At 39.0% G+C, this 17,820-nt stretch overlaps 1 long non-coding RNA gene across 1 annotated transcript in view; it reads right to left on the bottom strand.

Moving 5' to 3' along the window:
- LOC142826699 (uncharacterized) overlaps positions 1-16,987 on the bottom strand; it is a 60,043-nt gene extending 43,056 nt beyond the window's left edge. The window contains exon 1 of the long non-coding RNA XR_012900903.1: positions 16,881-16,987. This is a non-coding gene — a long non-coding RNA (uncharacterized LOC142826699). The remainder of the gene's footprint in view (positions 1-16,880) is intronic.
- Positions 16,988-17,820: the final 833 nt, after the last annotated feature.

Genomic DNA, 17,820 nt, shown 5'->3' with positions numbered 1-17,820 from the left:
TCATCAGATATTTGAAGTGGCACCACTTTTGTGCCTCAGAGATACATATGTGGATAATTAAAAATGGGGGATAGTTTTCAGAGTCTCCTCCTCTTCCATGTAGCAGACACCGGTGGAGACAACATCAGCTGTACAGCCAAAGGCTAAATTCAGGACTGACTCTTTTTAGGTTGTTATACTCTAAAAGCACCATAGCCTGAGGTTAAATAGGCTTAACATCTATTAAGTCTGTAGCTTATGGTGGAAAATGAGCAATGTTAAGAGAGCAAAATAAACCAGCAAAAATGAAGTTGACACACACACTTGAGCTAGATGGAAAATTCCACTTTGCAAAAAATGTCAAGGTATTTAATTGTTTACATTCTGTATTTTGAAGAAAAACAAAACATTTCAAAAGCTTTTTGTGAACCAGCCATTTTCTGGATTAAAGAGTCTTTTTTTTTTTTTTTTTGGATATTTCTCTCTCTTGTGCATTGACCAGAATCCACTGTGCAGTTCAGAAATTATGCATAAAAAAATTAGTTAAAATCAATACTTTGCTATTAAATCTTTCAGATTAAGAAAGTTTAATTGAGTTTCCAGAGCATCTCTGCTGCTAATTCTTTTATATTCATTGGAATGATTGGAAAATTGCAGTACTATTTTTATGGGACTTTGCTGGTTAATTGAAATCAGCGTGTTTTGCAGAGACTGTTCAATTTCAGTGAAATTTCTTTGGGTGCTGACATGCAGGTTTTGAAACCTGCCTGGTTTCTAGCTAGAATGCCCATATCTCCTCGGCAGCTCATGCTCCCATGGCTTTCATGGTCTGTTGATCTATTCACTTTTACATTTATATTTTTAAAACATTTGGTTTTGTTCTAAATAACAAATCAAACTTTAAAATACCAAAATCCTCTATCGAGCAAAGCTGCCTTTTTATGTCAAGCTCTAATAGTTATGATTGCTAGAGATTCCTAGTATTCTTACAACACAATTTTAATTATTAAACTGGGCACTTTTTAACTGAATCTCAGACCATAGAATAAGAATCTACCCCAAAGCAAATTTTCCAATATTCACTATGAATATGTCTACACTAGGAAATTATTTGAAATGAAATAACTCCTCAAATAATTATTTTGTAATAAGAGTTATTCCTCATGGAAAGCAGGAGTTAATTAAAAATAAACAGCCTGTTTCAAAATAATGAGCTTGGTAATGTGGATGTTCTACTTGTTGTTTTGAAATAAGGAGTGTTATTTTGAAATTATTCCCTACTGTAGACCAGGGCTATGTTTCTTTTAGTATGACTTTGTGAAGTGATTCTTAGGCCTTCTTCCTGCATTCAAGTCCAGGGGCCTTAAATCATTTACAGTGTTTCTTCTAACCCATACTAATGGTATTGTCATTACATTGCTTAGGAGGAGGAATTAATACATACCAGAATTAGCAAATTCCACAGATCTTACTCAGGAATAAATCCGACTGAAGTGTTAATTTTGTCTGAGTAATGTCTATAGGATCACCTTGTTTAGAACTGCAGTATTATAAGCAGGTTCAAGTTTTAAAATATTTTGGCATTAGTAACAATTGTACTAAAAATATCTTTAAACAAAACAGCTTTTGCACAAGAAGATTGTGTAGAATAATGCATCACTCTGGCTATGTCTACACTTTAGTTTTTTTTTCCGGGATACGAGAGGTAGCCTGGAAATGTTGTGCCATGTGCAAGGAATGCATCCATTTTTCCAAAAAATTTGTTGGAAAAGCAGATGTGTTCTTTCTTCATCCCTGTAAACCTCATTGTACAAGGAAGAAGGGGTGTGATGAAAGAGGAGGTTTTTCTGAAATTTGGTGCTGTGTAGACTTGGTTTTTGTGGCCCTGAGTACATACCCTTGGGGTGGGTTTGAACTCAGAGTGGCTAGCCCATGCTTCAGCTGGTTGGTGCACATGCTGCTATGGCTTAACTGCTATATTTAGCATGCTCAATCACACCCCAAGCTCCAAGTGTAAAATATGCATACAGTTCTTTGCTAGGGTACTGCTGGCCTCTACAGAACATTGTGTAGAACCTTATTGGAACCTTAGTGAAAATGATGCTGCTAACACTTGCCTGAAGTACGGTTTCAGTCTGTCTGCAGACTCAGATGGAAAGCACTCCATCTATTCCACTCAGTTCCTCTCAAGCTCTTCTCCAAAACCATGAGGACTGGAAAATATTTTTAAGTTAAATTGGGGATTCTGATATTAATCATATCAATCTAAATGCTAAGGTCCTAGATGTGGGTTTCTAGTGTATATGTAACCATCAAGTCCTTTCTTCATAAGTGAAGCCAGAATTTCACTCTGTAAAGCTCCACTGGTCTACAGAGGAATGAGGACGTAGGCACTCTTATATGACCCTTCTGGGACAGCTAGCATTGTCAACAATATCACTCATCATGTGTCAGTCCCTCAATTATGACAATCTTGTGCAGTGTTTGGTGGATGAAGCAGGAAACTATTGAACACTTCATCCCCCCAGATTATCTTTACTGAGAAGATAGTGTAATCCTGATTGTTTTCAGATAGTGACTTCAGAACATCAGCTATTCATTGCATTTGAACAGCATCATACTTATAGGGCATTGGCTCAACTTTCCTCTTACTCTGTTAAATGAGAGCAGAATGCATTTGGTTGGATAACTAAAGCTGGTGAACATCAGCATGTTTAGATGGTCTCCTGAGAAATTTTCAAAATTGAACTTCAATTTTTGTATGTTTGTGATGATAAAGTGAGTTGGTCATGCTTCAGATCTGTATCTAATTGTATTTCTCCTGCACCTTATTGATTTGGAACTAATTCTTTAACCTTTCTTTTTTTTCCAATAATTAAAAGCAATTAAATGTTGAAAGTCAGTAAAAAGTGATCTTTAAAGAAGACTTAAATGACTGCAGCGTATAGAGCTGGTCCCAGCCAGCTGTCACTACACTGCATCGTCAAACATGCTATAGCACATTATCAGAGCTATGGTACTTTGATTCATTCCTCAAATGCATTATCAGAGTGTCATCTCTCTGATGGCCTAGCATAGATTCAGCCCATGGGGAAACCCAATCATGAAAGAGCCAGTTAAAAAGAAATTTATGCTTAGATAGCATGATAGAATTGTTTGAAAGGTAAGGATGGATATCAGTTTGGTGAAGCTCAATAGACCTACTAAATTTCTCTTCAATTATGCTTTCAAGCCACAGTGAGCTGTATAGTAATATTGTTGACTCAGTGGGGACTTGACCTCTTTTCCAAAATAACATTTGTAGTATTGTATGGGAAAGAATGTTTGCTGCAATTCTCCTTAGGATTCCAAGTTTTTCTATATAATTATTTGAATAAGGAGGGCTGGAGAAATGGCAAATTAAATGAACAAGGGCAAATTAATATCTATTAATATCTTTTAAAAATGAATGGGTCAGATCCCCAGTGAGTGCTAAATCAGCATAGCACCACTGAAGTCAGTGAAGCCTGTTGAGTTACATCTGATGGGGCTCTGGCCTGAAAATTTAAAGATTATCTCAGTTGAAAAATTCAACTAAAAAGGCTTTTTGGTATTTAAAATATTTATTTGAAAGTTTAGCTTTCAACTATACTTCCACTGTATATGTGTGACAGGGATAAGGAAAGGATCCGTTCTGAATAGGGGAATTTAAACACATGGTTGTTGGGTTTTTTTGTTTGTTTTGTTTTGGTTTTGGTAACATAGGGTGTGTCTAGACTACAGGGATTTTTCAAAAAAAAAAGTGGCCTTTTTAAAAAAAATCTTTACCTGCATCTAGACTGCCACTGTGTTCTGTCAACAGTAAATTGAAAGAACACGGAGGTTTTGTCGACAGCGATAAACCTCATTTTACAAGGAATAACGCGATTTTTGACAGAGATCTGTCGAATAAAGGTATGTGTAGTTGCGGGGATTTTTTTTTTCAGAAATAAGGGCCTCCAGGAAAAAGCCCGGGTGGACACTCCTTGCCAGATCTTTCACTGCTATTGTTCCTTGTTCTAGCCATCTTTTAAAGGCACAGGCACCCAGAGAAGCATTGTGGTGGCAAGCCAGCTCCAAGCAGGACCCTGACCTCTTGGCTGTTCCTGGTAGGCCCACTTACAGCCATGTCACAGGGACTGGCCCTTCCAGGGACACATCCCAGGACCAAGCCAGGGGCAGTGGTGTTGCAGCCCAAGCGAAGGGCTCAAGGCTGGGTTCTGAATCCAGATCTGGTACAAACATCATGATGGTCTCATGGAGATGCAGCAGAACTTCAAGCATCACAGTATGATGCTTTTTATATGGAGCCTTCTCAGGGGTAACTCAGGCTCCATATAAAAAAGAAGATGAAAACCAGAAAAACCAACCGAAAAAGAAAACTGCTGTCGTGACCCAGAAATCCGAGCAACCAGAGCAATCACTGCAGCAGCTTTGCTGTCCCTCTCAGAGGTAGGCAAGCCAGAAGCAGCAGAAGAGAAACAGCTGTCGAGGGGGATCCCTTTATGAACGTGTCTCTGCAAAGGGCAGGCAGCAGCACCCGGAAGTAAAGGCTGTTCCCATGCCCCAGCAGAAGTGGTTCCAGGTGCTGGTTTTTTTAAAGAGAGGTCTGGATGCTCTTTTTTGAGAAAGCGGATTGCTTTTTTGATCCGCTTAGTGCAATCTAGATGCTCTTTTTTGAAAGACGCTTTTTTGAAAGTATCTTTCAAAAAAGCCTCTTTCATAAAAGGAGTGTAGTCTACACGTACCCTATCAATAAATGAAGCTAAAGAATTTCCTGTACATTTGAAGACCAAATTCATATATAATAGGACTTCCCTCAGCCAAAGTACAAATTAAAGGTGTGACGTGTAGCCAAGACTTATTCCAGTAAAACAAAGTCACTGCATTTTCCTCATGGTTTCAAATGTAGTGACTAACTTCAGGCCCACTGATGGGAGGCGGGGAGTGAGGAGGCCAAAGAAAACAACAGCTCTGGGACAGGCCTATACAAAAGGACCCAGAGCCCTGGACCTTTTAAATTACTGCCAGAGCACCTCAGAGTGCACTTGGGGAAGCACTGAGGACTGCCTGGGGTGGGTGCAGCACTATCTAGAAGCTCTGAAGGCCCCTTCACGAGGAGTAATGGTAGTTCGGACTAGGAAGCCTAGGAAGTCCGCACTAGCGAACATTTAAAAATGGCGGCGCCCGGATTTATGCAAATGAAGCCCAGGAAATTCAAATCCCGGGCTTCATTTGCAACTCCGGTTGCCTACATTACCACCCTAGTTCGAACTAGGGTGGTAGTGTAGACATACCCATAGGGAGTAGCAAGTTATGACTCCACATATAGTGTATGTTTGTGGAGGGAATTATGGGAGTAATAATAGAAGGGTTTTTTTGGGGGGGGAGGGGAGGAAGCAGGAACAACCTGTAATATGTTCCAGCCAGGAAAAGACTGACTCTACAGGATGTTCAAATTCTTTGTTCCTATATCAACACGTGGATGGCCATGGATGCCTTTAGGCCCTGAGGGATCTACTATATTTTGGGGAAGGTCCCACAGCCTTTTCTGCAGAGTAGTGATTCCCTAACCACAGCATGTAGAGGGGTCACCACCTCTCTGTGATGAACTTGTGGAAAAGAAGCTTTTATTGTCTTGAAGAAACTTTTGGATTATATGGAACAGCAAAAATATGAAAAAGAATCATGATAGTTTATGCCTGAGTTGAAAATTATTGGAAGGTACTGAGATGTAGGCAGTGAAATTTTGCCTTCAATACAGAGGATCTTCTCTATTTTACAACAGGGAAGATCCTCCAAGGTATATATAAGGTAGCATGTCCCCATTGATATACAGCCTGTATGAAATCCTTCATATTAATACAAGTACATATTCACACTAGGATTTCATCCAAAGTCCATTTAAGATGATGTCAAGACTGTCTCTGACCTCAGTGGATTTTGAGTCAGATCCTCTCATGCTTTATCTACTTTGGGCTAAATCCTGTTCACCTTACTCATGAGATTGATCCTAGTATAAGCAATGGACATAATCCTCCGCAGTTAATGAGAGTTTTTTGTCTGAAAATTAATGCTAATGTATATTTGGGCAAAATAACTGCAATGCAAGTCTTATTTAAAAAATAGTCCCACCGCATTTTAATTCAGTGTCTTTCTTCTTCAGTAATCTCTTCAATCATATCTTGCATTTCCTGTGATCAATACATTTGTTGATAGAAGCAGTTCTGCTTTGGTCTTCTCTGAGTTCAATTGTATCTAGCACAATTTCTGCTATAATGTTAACAGTGTTTAAATAAAGCTTCCTGCTCCTTTGCACACTCTTTTTGATTTCCCTTTTTGGCATTTTCTGTATCACTGTATTTTGAAGACAAAAATTCAATGCATCCATCTCAGTATCTTCAAACAATTTTCATCAGACACATAATTTGTTACATTCTTTTCTAGTTATTCCTGTTCCATTTAATCAATTTTTTTCTTTGTGTCTTTCCCAATAGTTCATTCATCACAGGGAGATGATATTTAGAAGATCACATTTGGAGAATATTGATATTACCACATTTCCTGGGCAATAAGTTGTAGGAAATGCATCTCTTAATGGGACTGCAGTATAATTCCATTTATTGAAGTATCAATAGTATAGATTTCTCCTTTAGGAAATTTGTGTCTTCATTTTCTTCATTACTTCATCTATATTTCTAATACAATTCTTTTTGTTTTCTTTAAAGGGTAGTTTTCCTTTTGAGTACTTCATTTCACTGTCTGGAAGTGGTGAGTTGGTGTACATGTTTAGAACTGCTCAAAATATTTGTATACCTATAAAAAGCTCAAGTAGGACAAAAAGAAGTTTCTGATTAGATGGTTATTTTTAAAAAGACACAATTAGGACAAATTTAGTCTCCTCTCTTAAGTTCATTTACTTATTACTCTGAATTAAGGAGTGGGGACAAATTGCTGTATATTCACTTTTTGGTCCTGGTTCCTCACTTCACCACATCACTTATACACATATGTGATTCTATTAACTTCTGGAAAGCCAATACCAAAGGCTTCATATACCAACTGTTACAATAAAATGAGGAAATAAAAACAACCCAGTAAACTACAGACCAGTCAGTTTAACTTCTGTGCCAGGAAAGATAATGGGGCAAGTAATTAAGGAATTCATCTGCAAATATCTGGAAGAAAATAAGGTGATTGGTAACAGCCAGCATGGATTTGTAAGGAACACATCACGTCAAACCAATCTGTTAGCTTTCTTTGATAGGATAACAAGTCTTGTGGATAAGGGAGAAGCAGTGGACATGGTGTACCTAGACTTTAGTAAGCCATTTGATACAGTCTTCTATGATCTTCTTATCAATAAAGTAGGCAAATACAACTTAGATGGAGCTCCTATAGGGTGGGTGCATAACTTAGCTGGATAACTGTTCTCAGAGAGTAGTTATTAATGGTTCACAATCCTTCTGGAAAAGCATAACAAGTAGGGTTCTGCAGAGGTCTGTTTTGGGACCAATTCTATTCAATATGTTCATCAACAATTTAGATACTGGCATAAAGAGTAGTCTTATTAAGTTTGCAAAAGATACCAAGCTGGGAGGGGTTGCAACTGCTTTGGAGGATAGGGTCACAATTCAAAATGATCTGGACAAACTGGAGAAATGGTCAGAGGTAAATAAGATGAAATTTAATAAGGACAAATGCAAAGTACTCCACTTAGGAAGGAACAATCCAGTTCACACATGCAGAATGGGAAGCAACTGTCTAGGAAGCGGCGAGGAGTCCTGTGGCGCCTTATAGACTAACTGAAGTGTAGGAGCATAAGCTTTCGTGGGCAAAGCTGAATGCAGATTCAGACTAACATGGCTACCCCTCTGTCTAGGAAGGAGTAATATAGAAAGGGATCTAGGGGTCATAGTGGACCACAAGCTAAATAAGAGTCAACAGTGTGACGCTGTTGCAAAAAAAGCACACATGATTCTGGGATGTATTAACAGGATTGTTGTGAGCAAGACACAAAAAGTCATTTTTCCACTCTACTCTGTGCTGATTAGGCCTCAATTGGAGTATTGTGTCCAGTTCTGGGCACCATATTTAAGGAAAGATGTGGAGATGCTGGAGAAGTTCCAGAGAAGAGCAACAAGAGTGATTAAAGGTCTAGCAAACATGAAGACTGAAAGAACTGGTCTTGTTTATTTTGGAAAGGAAAAGACTAAGAGAGGACATGATAGCGGTTTTCAAGTATCTAGAAGGGTGTCATAAGGAGGAGGAATAAAAAATATTCTCCTTGACCTCAGATGATAGGACAAGAATCAATGGGCTTAAACTTCAACAAGGAGGTTTAGGTTGGACATTAGGAAAAACTTCCTGACTGTCCGGGTGGTTAAACACTGGAATAAATTGCCTAGGGAGGTTGTGAAATCTCTAGCTCTGGAGATATTTAAGAGCAGGTTAGATAGACATTTATCAGGGATGGTCTAGATGGTGCTTGGTCCTGCTGTGAGGGCAGGGGACTGGATTCGATGTCCTCTTAAGGTCCCTTCCAGTTCTTGTGTTCTATGATTCTATGACTTCAGCAGTTAAGGCTATAACAATATATGAGATAAACATTTAATATTAAACCTTTAAATACTCAATACTTACCATTAAGACATCCAATAAGAGTTATCAGGCAATTATTAGCTGTGTAGGGGAAGATCTGATAGGGTATGTCTACACTTGCCCCCTAGTTTGGACTAGGGAACCAAATGAAGCATACCGAAGTTGCAAATCAAGCGCGGGATTTAAATAACCCGCGCTTGATTAGTATAATCGCGGCCGGTCACCATTTTAAAATGCCGGTTGCCCGATTTAACTCACCGCATGTAGACCTGGTAGTCCGATTTAAAACCCTTCCCTCAAATTAACTGTTACTCGTCATTGCATGAGGGAAGAGTTTTAAATCAGACTACCGCGTCTACATGCAGTGAGTTAAATCAGGCGACAGGCATTTTTAAATGGTGACCGGCCACGATTACGCTAATCAAGCGTGGGATATTTAAATCACGTGCTTGATTTGCAACTTTGGTATGCTTCATTTGCCTCCCTAGTCCAAACTAGGGGGCAAGTGTAGACATACCCTATACAGAACAAAGGAGCTATAGTGACAGATAAAACCCATATAGTCTGTAATTAAAAGGGTAAAAAGGAAGATTAAATGTATAGAAACTTCCTTAAATCCCTCTGAATCATCTTAAAGGTCCTTCTGCAGTGTCACAATTAGTGGTCACTGGTATATCTGGGACGCAATGGCTGCCAATGGTCATCTTGATGTACCTGCTGCTGCTGCTAGGGTAGAAGTGTTCTTAACTGGTCTGCTAAGGAAAATGTTGCTATGGTGACCTTAGAATTATGGGATTGCTGCTGCTGTTACTTCTTCTTAGGCCATTCCCTCTCTAGTGCTAGGATTCTAGGGTTCTAGTGCTGCCACCAGATGACTTCTTCTGCACAAGCATCTTTTTCTTTGCAGGTGTTTAAAAAGCATCTTCTCTCCTTCCAGATCCCTGTCCCACAAGAGGCTTTAAACTGCTGGCTATGGATCTTCTATACAATTTGGGCACTCAGCACTGACAATCAGCTTTCAGCTTTTTTCACTGAATTATGCCAACAGGAAATCATGCAATCCTGCCACCATTCCTATCTCCCTTTTATTCTTGAGGGGCTTTCTACCTTTGGATAAACCCTAGCTACTTTCTGTCTGGAACTGCCTTTGTTTTCTATAGGCTACAACTATTCCTATGAGGTTTTGATGAATCATTCACAGGAAGTAATGCAATTCCTTTTAATAATCTATCCATTCCTACATGATTTCCCACTACATTATATATCCCTATAGTTGCCCCATTAGAGTATTTTATAATTTAAACTACTCTTATTTTTTAATTAAGTAGATCTTTATTCTTAAAACTAATTACAGTTCTCAGCACATCAATGGGTCCTAATACCACCATCACCCTTTTAATGTCAAATTAAGAGGGTTACAATTTCAGTGATTTTAAACACCTTCCCAAGGGTATTTTTCCCTGCAAGCTTTTAATGTAATTAAAACATCTTTCGTGAAAATGTCTCTCTACAATTTGACCACAACTATGACTCTGAGTGGAGCTTCTGGTAATTATTGTAATAGAAAAAGAACAAATAAGAATGAGATGTTCTGTTTGGAATTCAAATTAAATCTAGCATCAAAAACCTACCATTAAAATATCACTAAACTTTGTATTGATATTATGCTAGTATATTCTGCTACTTAACATTACATACTTTCTATTAGTGCCATAATTTTGGGAAAAGTCTCTGTAGTGTATTAATAATGGATTTTGTTCAGTGATTATTTTTAACACAGATTTGTACTCAGTATTATTTTCTCAAATCAGTTTCATGTACTGAGAATATTTTATTTTATTTTAATATTAAGATTCGTGTAGATGTGAACATGGTATACAGCAGTTTTAATATTAGTTATGTCATTAGATACCCTGGTGATCTTTACTTAGAGAATGATTATATAACAATATTTAATCTACTGCCAGTCTTAGAATACTCTGTACTATAAGGTCCTACTATGAAAACAGATGCTTCCTTAGAAATCTTGGATGAGATTCTCATTATTCCTTAGATCCCTTGACATAATATAAAGGGGTGGAACATCCTAAAGGAACTCCAAAAGCTCAGCATCTGTATGTGGTAAAATTCCCCCAGGTTAAAATTAAGATATATATAGTCATATGCTTTCTTCCAACATGCCTCTTCCACTTTAAACCATGGTGTATGGAGCATGTTGTGTGGGGTAGGAGATGAGAGGCATATTGGGACAGAGCCTAGTAGGGTAGGTAAAGGCTTTTAATCATCTTTCCAGAAATGGGAAGATGCAAAAGAAGTTAAATAGCAGACTCTTACCTAGGGATGGGCAATAAAACTTCAGCAGATCACCAAATTTAGCCCCTAGTAGGCCACTGCCACTATATTTACCTACACCTCCCTAAGTATGGGTGATCTCAGCTCCCATTAGCCAGGAACCCATGGCCATTGGGAGCTATGATCCCCTGTGCCTCCAGAGATGCAGGTAAATATGACAATGTGGGAGCCCACCAGTGCTAATCCTGGCAGACTGGATCTGGCCTGTGAACTAGTATTTGCCCACTCCTGCACTCACCTCCTATGCTGGGGAAATTTTGTAATTTCCCTTTTAATCTGATGGACTTTTTTCCCAAGAGAGCTAGTTGAAATATATCAAAACCAGGCAATACAAACTTACGTTTTGTGCCTTTTTATTTTCGCTCTAAAGTCATGCCTACACTAAGAAATTATTTTGAAATAATAACTCTTGCAATAACTATTTTGAAATAGTGTGTCCACACTACAAAAACCTCAGAATTAGTCTGAGGCAGGATCCCTTAATGTGGACACACTACCTTAACTTAGAGTCTCAGGAAGCCCTGAGGAATAATTACTCTGAAGGACTCTGGGGAGTACTTATTTTGAAATAGCAGCAGTGGAGTGTCCACATTACCACTATTTCAAAATAAGCATTATTCCTCATGGAAAGCAGGAGTTATTTCAAAATAACCAGCCTGTGGCTTCAAAAAAAGGGGATTGGTAGTGTGGATGCTTCGCTTATTTTGAAATAAGGAGAGTTTTTTCTAAATAACTGCCTTGTGTAGGCCAGGGCCCTATGTCCTATTTTGCAACCCTTGTTCATGCTAGTTAGTGCTAACTTATCAATAGGACTATGCACAGAAAGTAAGGATTATGTACCGTATTTTCCGTCGTATAGGGCGACTGGGAGTATAAGACGACCCCCTATTTTTTTAATTAAAAGATAAGGTTTCATCTTATACCCCAGCGCCCCTCCGCCTCCTTTGCTCCCGGTGTCCCTGGTCTTCTGGAGATGGTCCCCAGCAGACCAGAGGCACCGGGAGCAAAGCCGCAGCAGCTTTGAAAGCCTCGGGGGAAGCCGGCGGCGGGGCAGCCCAGGCGCGCCTGGGCTGCCCCCCCACCGGCTTCCCCCGAGGCTTTCAAAGCCGCGGAGGGGCTCCGGCGGCGGGGCATTCCAGGCGCGCCTGGGATGTATACCCGGCATACAAGACGACCCCCGATTTTGGGGGGATGTTTTTTAACATCAGAGGTCGTCTTGTACGCCGGAATATACGGTAGTTAGGGTATGTCTACACTAGCCCCCTAGTTCGAACTAGGGAGGCTAATGTAGGCATTCGAAGTTGCAAATGAAGCCCGGGATTTAAATATCCCAGGCTTTATTTGCATCTTCCTGTCCGGGCACCATTTTTAAATCCTCCTAGTCCAAACTAAGTGCCCGCAAATACACGCGGCAGTTAAACGTTAATTCGAATTAACTAAGGACTTAGTTTGAATTAACTGTTACACCTCATTCCAAGGATCTTGTGCAAAAAGGAGTTTTTGCACAAAAACGAAACATCCACACTGCATGTTTTTGTGCAAAAACCTCTTGTACAAAAGCGGATTTGAAGAGATTATGCAAATGAAGTGTGAGAAAATGCTAATCAGCACTTCATTTGCATTGCCTCTTTCAGCAAAACCCGTGGTGTAGACGTAGCCTATGTGAAAGTTCCCAGGCATAGCTAGCTTAGCCTTAGCTCAATATACATGATGTGGCCTGTAGGTTCCTTGCCAAAATGCCAAACTACTTTAATATAAACCTATTGTTACTTGTAGGCTAAATTTTTAAAAAAATACAGTAAGACATATTATCATTCTGCTCGTTTTAGAAAACTCAGCAAAAACTTGACTTAGTTACTGAAGTGGCATAATGCAATCTGCTAGCTGCTATTACTCTCAGGTCTCTTTAGGCATCATTGCTTTCCCGGTTTCTCCCTCCATTGAGTGTTTGTGGTTTTTCTATTGTTTTCCCCAAAATATATTAGCGTGCATTTTACCAAGGCATAGCTCTCTCTTTTAATTCTATCCTCTCTTGTTAAATTGGTCCCATTGCTTATATCAGAAATAGACAGCTTCTATATATCCACATCCTTATGGAATAATGTATTTGAATAATGGGGGTGGAAAAGTGAATGGGGATCAGATGATATTACAGTGAAGGATTTTCTGTTACAAAATATTAAAAAATACATTGATAATGTAGATAACTTAGCAGCTGAGACTGAATGAGATATAAATGAAAACAATACTTTGGAGCATCTCATGCTTGCTCCTTTATAATTATTTTCAGATGCAATAGATGGGCTTAATTTTCAAATATGCCTAAAATTAACCAGCTACATATTTATTTTAGGTAACTTATGCAATGCATTTGAAAATTAAGACACAGCAATGATGTCCTGATGGACCAAGGAAGGTATAGGAATGGCACTCAGAAGAAAATACATCAATTATTCACCCAGCTGATTCCTACTTTGAATTTTATTAGCAGTCTGGTGATTCAGGGAAGTGATTGAGAATTCAGTGATCAGGTACAGAAGACTAAACTACTACAGGTTGAACCTCTCTAGTCCAGCACTCTTGGGACCTGACCAGTGCTGAACAAGAGAATTTGGTGAACCATGGGAGGTCAAGATTATCTAGAAGCATTATCAACACTTCCACAGCTTACTGGACTCTTAGAAGACATTTAGGAGTAAGTTAGAGCTAAATACTAGCACAGAACACTGAGAATCAGGACAGGTGGCTATAAATTTTTTTTTATGGGACTATAGAAAACTTGGCCACATCCATGATAAGTGGATATGTGGCTAACTAGAATGATACCAAACCATGGATTTTGCCAGTCCAGAGAGTGCAGACTAGAGAGGTTCAACCTGAACTTCACTGGAGCTGGGATAAAAAATGGATATGATGTCTGGGAAGCCAGGTGGAACAGTACTGAATATTTTTATTGCTAGAGTTAACTGAAAAATGCTACTTTTTCTCTCAGAAGACTTTGAAGAAAAATACCCTTTGTTTCTTCCTAAACTTCCAGATTATTTTTTCTTAAATCTGGAAACAAAACTTATTTTTTTCAGTTTTCAAAAATTATTTTGAAAAACCATTAAATCCATTTTTATCAAAACTTGAAAATGTTGTTTCAGTCTGTCATGGGGTCAGCCTTACCCTGTGGTCTAGCCCCGGCTATAGCCCCTATTGGTTGGGCATCATGGCACAGTGACCTAGGTTATGGGGGCCTCTAGAGGTCCTTATGAATGGGGTTGTGAGGCCCCATGGCCCAGTTTATAGCTCTCCCCCATCTGCGGGGCAGTAAGACTGAGCCTACAGCACCCCTGTCTGTGGGACAGTAAAGTTCAGTGGCCAAGTCTATCTCACCCCAATCGGTGGGGTAGCGAGGTCCAGTAGCCAAGTCTATAGCACCCCCATCTGTGGAGCAGTAAGTCCTAGTGGCCAAGTCTATAGCTTAATCGGTTCATCTACCCACTGGAGGAGCAAGGGATGTTGAGGCAGGGGTGCCCGGGCTCTCACTCTCCCCTGGGCCCCAACCCAGGACCCTGACAGTGGTAGGCATATCCCACTGATGGCTTGGTGGGGAATCTACCCGAAACATGCCAAGCTACTCCAGTCCACTGGCTGGCGTAGTCCCTACTGGCAATAGCTGCTGATGCTGCTGTGCTGTGGGCAGCTGCTCCTGGGTTCCAGCAAGAGCTCCTTCTCCTCCTGGGTCAGCCCTAATTTAGCTGCTCCTCTGGCCTTTATACTGGGTCTGCAGTTGGAGCATGCCCAGCAGGGCCTTGAGGGAGGGGCCTTCTCAGCCCAACAGGCATGGTTAACCCCTCACAGGCCAGTGCGGGGTTGGTATATCCCATCACACAGTCAACAATCCATTTATTATCTATGTGTATTCTGAGAATTTCCAAAATCTGTACATTTCTTTTGGCCACATTCTGTGTTTTACCTGACATCTTTCCTTCATTTCCTGTGGATGTTTCTCAGTGTTTTTATGACATTGAGAAGTAAACAAATGTAAATTGTAGTTGATGATATAATTAATATACTTAACATTTTAAATGTATTTTTGCCTGTATCCCAATAGAAATATTATGTATTGTTCATGGTCTACATAAGGTCCTGATGCTACAGAAAATTTCACAGGCATAGCAATCTAAACATGTGTTATACAATGCAGGACAAAGGCCTAAACCCTGGTCTACGTTAGGGAGTTATGTCAAAATAACCCCCCTTATTTCAAAATAATAAGCAGTGCGCCAACACTACCAAGCCTGTTATTTTGAAATAACAGGTTGGTTATTTTGAAATCAGTAGTCCTACTTTCCTCGGGGAATAATGCTTATTTCAAAATAGTTATTTTGAAAGTCTTAGTGTGGATACTCTGGTGCTATTTCAAAATAACTACTCCCCAGAGTAATTTGAAATTATTACTCCCCAGTGCCTCCTGAGGCTCTTAGTAGAGTGTTCACAATAACAGAGACTGCCTAAGACTAATGTCAAGGCTTCCTCATGATGTGGACATGCTATTTCAATTTTGTTATTTCCGGAAATATTAAATCGATTTTAGTTATTTCAAAATAGTTTCCTAGTATAGACATGCCCTAAGTCAAGATTACTTCCCATAAAACTACAAAGGATCAAGCAGCAGCAGCAGGTCTCAAGTTTTGTGGAACCACAAATTCAGATTCTGCAAGACTAACCTTCCCTTTATCTATGCCACATTAGAGAAATTCAGCTGACCTAAGCTTAAGCGGAATCTTTTAAAAGCAACTTGAAAAACGGAGGTCTGTCTTTTTTGTGTGCCCCAATGATTTATTTCAAAGCAGAAGCTAAAATTTCCCCTTCCCCTTATTGTTATGCTGTTTGCTACACATTTATTCATTGCTGCTGTCCACGCTGATGTTGGCTGCATTGCTTTGGTTCATTGTGCATATATGGTTTATATAAACCTAACCTATTTTTATTTAAAATATTTCCTATCCTTTCCCCCAAAGTAATAGCAGACTTATGAATTAAAAGGGTAAGGTTGAGTAGTTTAGAGATAATGTATGAGAAAACCTAAATCAATTTTCATAATTCATCTTCTTCAGGAGTAAATGTCAGTGAAACTGTCAGGAACGAGGCTTCTGTTCTCAAGATCACAGATATGGAACCAATCTAGTTCAAAGAAACACTACTTTATTTTAAATGTAAAAGATGTGGAAATTAGAAATTCTTCCATGCCATCTCTTTGTGCTTTTTCAGTCAAAGATTCTCTCATAGCAAAAATCTCAAAATTGTACTGTATTGTATCAAAAGCATCATTTTTCAAAGCAGGACCTACTAAATTTCCAAAACGTTTGTCTTTAAGATATCTTCACATTTAATTACTTGGCTACTCATTATTTTTCATATAAGAGCTGTTTTCTTAATACATATCTAAGCAACTGTTCTAGAAATTACACACATTGTCTTTAACCATTAGTCACTGGAATTGATCCAGTTCTTCATGATTTCTGCCCAGCTGTTAATTTAATAAATTTCTCCCAAATCTCCTCAAACATATTGTTGTATTATAGCACACATATGATATATCAGCTGATGAGTCAGTGGAATAATTTATATGTGGACAGAGAATGCAATTATCAAAGTCTGTGAATGAATTTCAAAATGACAGTAATGATAAAACTATGTAGATATACAACTAGAAAATGTAAGAGACTTGGAATAACAACATAATTCTGATTATGTTTAATACTCATACTAAGACCATTTAATCGCATACCAACATTATCAGAAATAATGTATGCAGAATTTAGAACTGAATTAACTTTTCTAACATACTCAATTGCCTAAAAGTAAAACTAAAATGGATATAGAATTTTTATGACAGTAGTAGTAAGCAATAAGTAACTGATTAACCAGTGGTCCCCAACCTTTTGGGGCTGCCGGGCACCCAGGGACGGGGCCGCACATGCGCTGCATGCCCAGGGCGGGGGTCACGCATGCGCCAGGCGCCTGGAACCCAGGGCACAAGAGTGGCTCAGGCCAGCCCTGACCACTAGGTGGGTGCACATAAATGCCCTGGCAGGCGCCATGGCACCCACAATAATCACAATGAGGACCACTGTAGTAAACACTCACATAGGTGAATTGTTCAGAGAAAATATTTTAACCAATGAATCTAGTTATTTTGTGTGTGTTATCCATGAAATGTATTATTTTTGTATGTGTATAGAGTATTGACAAAGTCTTTAAGATAACATTTTAGCCTTAAGTGTTTTCTATGAAGACCTTAGTGGTTTATTATTTATTTACTAGGCTATTGCTCACTTACATAATTTGATATTTTTCCTGCTCCCTGATTGAATTACAAAAGAATTATAAACAAGAGGAAGGAAATTCAACTAATTTTGGAATGGCTGCTTAGATTTTTTTTCTGCCATGTAAAATAGCACTGGTTTTGAATGCTATCAAAATGAATATATATCAGTGAATAGTTTGTGGTGTCGTTCTGTTTATCCACCTAACAGTAGTTTATCTCCACAAAGTCTTCTTCAGCTATGAAAAGCATGCTTGCTGTCATCGTAGTACATCTAGACGTCTTGTAATGTGCCTTCTGTTAGAATATTACATTCAAGAGTCAAAATAACAAATACAATGCTGATCATAGCTTTGTAGTCGGTATTGTTAGACCAGGTTGTTTCCAGCATTGTATCAACCAGTCATAGTTATACCCTGGTCCTGTTAGAGTTGCTAAAGAGTGATGTACATGTAATTATTATTCTGCTATCCGTTTAGTCCTGTTTTATAAACCATTCTAAATAATAAATGATTTTATCTTTATATAACCCTTCTGCTAGGTAGAGCCAGCAG

The sequence above is a fragment of the Pelodiscus sinensis genome, chromosome 2 (assembly GCF_049634645.1).
Source record: "Pelodiscus sinensis isolate JC-2024 chromosome 2, ASM4963464v1, whole genome shotgun sequence".
NCBI classification, from domain to species: Eukaryota; Metazoa; Chordata; order Testudines; family Trionychidae; genus Pelodiscus; species Pelodiscus sinensis.
Note: the sequence above shows the minus strand (reverse complement) of the source record. Positions and strands in the feature narration are given on the sequence as shown.